Raw genomic sequence first — 3,476 nt, forward strand, 5'->3', positions numbered from 1 at the left:
CTGCTCTGGAGGTTGTAGCGGAAGGATGCAGCGGGGCGAGGTGATGAGCGGGTGCGCCGGGCGGCTGGGTGTCGTCGCGTAGGAGGAAGATGGCGCCGGTGGCTAGGGTTGTAGGCGGCTAGGGTTTCCGGCTCCTCTGGGAGCCGGGCAATAGGGATAATAATATTCTTATTGCTTGATCTCAAAAGTGCTTTACATCTAGTATTTATAACCTCAATACGAATAGCCTAAGATAACTTGTGGGCCAAGCCCCTAACTACTGCCCGGTGGGCCTCCTCCGGTTATAAGCTAAACCGGTCATAACATCTCTCCCCGCCTGCGCAAACAGCTCATCCTCGAGCTGGAAGTCTGGGTAGTGTTGGCAGAAGTCGTCACGCTGCTCCCAAGTAGCCTCCTCCGCCGGAAGTCCCGCCCACTGGATCAAGACGAACCACACCCCGCGACGGAGCTGCGCCTGCAACACCTTCTCCGGTTCCGGAAGAAGGCGTCCATCGAAGGTCGGAGGAAGCGTGGAAGGGCCTACAGGTGGCTCCCCACGGAAAGGCTTGAGCAGCCCCACATGGAAGACGTCGTGGATGCGAGCACCGGCCGGAAGCTGAAGGCGGTAGGCCACCTGTCTGATGCGCTCCAAGACGGCGAAGGGCCCGGCGTAGCGAGGCCCGAGCTTGCGCTTCGCGCGCGAGTCCAGTGACTGCATAGAGCGGTGGAGAAGACACAGCCACACCCAATCACCCACCGCGAACTCTGCCTCGCGATGGTGGCCGTCATAGTAATGCTTGGCCAGCTACTGGGCCTGAAGGAGACGCTGACGGACCTCCGCAAGCATCTCGTCACGGGTGCGGATAAGGTCGCCCGTTGCCGCTGTCCGAGCCGTCGCGGGGTCCACCGGCAAGATAGGCGGGGGCGGCCGACCGTTGACCACCTCAAATGGCGTAGCACGCAGGGCGGAGTGATAGGAGGTGTTGTAGCAGTACTCCGCCCAAGCGAGCCAATCCACCCAAGCCCGAGGTCGATCACCTGTACACATCGCAAATACATGGCAATCACCTTGTTAACCACCTCGGATTGGCCGTCCGTCTGGGGGTGGAAGGTCGTGCTCAGGCGGAGCTTGACGCCCGCCATCCTGAAGAGGTCGCGCCAGGCATGGCCCGTGAACACCGGGTCCCGATCGCTGACGATCGAAGAGGGGAAACCATGAAGACGGACGATGCCATCGAAGAAGGCATGGGCCACGGATGCTGTGGTATACGGATGCTCCAGCGCGATGAAGTGAGCATACTTGGAGAAGCGGTCGACCACCGTGAGAATGACCGATTTGCCGCCCACCTTGGGGAGGTCCTCGATGAAGTCCATGGATATATCTGCCCAGACCTGAGACGGCACCTCCAAGGGCTGAAGCAGACCAGCCGGCCGTAATGTCTCCGTCTTGTTGCGCTGGCACGTCATACAAGACCGAACCCAGTCACAGACCAGGGCTCGATCACCAGGAATGTAGAAGTCGGTGCGGAGGCGATGGAGGCTTTTCTGCACACCCTCATGGCCAGCCGAGTGGGCTAGCAGCAAGACCTGGTGACGGAGATCATCATGCGTCGGTTTGAAGACTCGGCGCCCATGGAGGAGCACGCCGTCGGTGAAGCGCCAAGGCTCCTCCAGGTCGCCGGTAGCCAGCTGCTGCTGAAGAAGGATGGCGTCGGCGGCGGTCGTCGTCGCCCGGCGAATGTCGTGAAGAGGTCGAAGGTCGGCCCAGAGCGGATGCACAGCGCCCCCCCCCCCCGAGTCGCCGATGGTGGAGTCGAGGTCGGCGTCGCAGCGAGACAAGGCGTCGGCCACAGTATTAAGACGACCCGGGCGATACTCGACGGAGAAGTCGAAGCCGAATAGCTTGCTGATCCACTGGTGCTGCGGCACGGTCGAGAGCCTCTGGTCCAGCAAGAACTTCAGACTGTAGTGGTCCATGCGAATGCGGAAAGATCGACCCCACAAATAGGGCCGCCAATGGCGTACGGCCTGTACCAAGCCAATGAGCTCCCGCTCGCATGCCGTGAGTTTAAGATGGCGCCGAGCGAAGGGCCGGCTGAAGTAGGCGAGAGGGCCGGCTGAAGTAGGCGAGAGGGCCATCGCCCTGATGAAGCACGGCGCCGAACCCCGCAACCGAGGCATCACAGTCCACCACGAGTGGGCGGTCAAAGTCCGGCATCTGAAGAACGGGACCCATCGTGAGGGCCCCCTTGAGGGCCTCGAATGCCACGCCTCGTTGTCCCAGGCGAAGGCGTCGCAGCGCAGCAAACGCGTGAGGGGCGACGCGATGAGGCCGAACATCCGGATAAACTTCCGGTAGTAGCCCGCGAGGCCGAGAAAACCGCGAAGAGCCCGCGGTGAGTGCGGCGTCGGCCAGGCAGCGACGGCCGCCACCTTGTCGCCATCCATAGCAACCCCGATGACGTGGCCGAGGTAGGCGACTGAAGGCGTCCCGAACGAGCACTTCTAGCGCTTAAGATGAAGATGATGCGCCCGAAGCTCGTTGAAGACGATGGCGACGTGCTGGAGGTGCTCCGCCCACGAGGCGCTGTAGATAAGAATGTCATCAAAGAAAACGAGCACAAACCGACGTAAGTAGGGACGGAGGACGTCGTTCATCAGGGACTGGAAGGTTGCCGGCGCGTTGGCGAGGCCAAAGGGCATCACCAAGAACTCGAAGTGGTCGTGGTGAGTCCGGAACACCGTCTTGGCGATGTCGTCCGGGTGCATGCGCACTTGGTGGTACCCCGACCGGAGATCGAGCTTGGTGAAGAAGCGCGCCCCATGGAGCTCGTCCAGGAGCTCATCGACCACCGGGATAGGAAACTTATCCTTGAGTGTGAGCGCATTAAGGGCGCGGTAGTCGATGCAGAAGCGCCACGTGCCGTCCGACTTGCGGACGAGGAGGACCGGCACGGTGAAGGGTGACGTGGAGATCCGAATGATGCCCGCGGCGAGCATGAGTGCACACTGCCGCTCCAACTCGTCCTTCTACAGTTGCGGGTAGCGGTAAGGACGAACTGCCACCGGGGCGGAGCCCGGCAGGAGATGAATACGGTGATCATACACCCGGGCTGGTGGCAGGTGAAGGAAATATGCCCTAGAGGCAATAATAAAGTTATTATTTATTTCCTCATATCATGATAAATGTTTATTATTCATGCTACAATTGTATTAACCGGAAACATAATACATGTGTGAATACATAGACAAACATAGTGTCACTAGTATACCTCTACTTGACTAGCTCGTTAATCAAAGACGGTTGACTTTCCTAGCCATAGACATGAGTTGTCATTTGATTAACGGGATCACATCATTAGGAGAATGATGTGATTGACTTGACCCATTTCGTTAGCTTAGCACTTGATCATTTAGTTTACTGCTATTGCTTTCTCCATGACTTATACATGTTCCTACGACTATGAGATTATGCAACTCCCGAATAACGGAGGAAC

This window comes from Aegilops tauschii, chromosome 2 (assembly GCF_002575655.3).
Source record: "Aegilops tauschii subsp. strangulata cultivar AL8/78 chromosome 2, Aet v6.0, whole genome shotgun sequence".
Lineage (NCBI taxonomy): Eukaryota > Viridiplantae > Streptophyta > Magnoliopsida > Poales > Poaceae > Aegilops > Aegilops tauschii.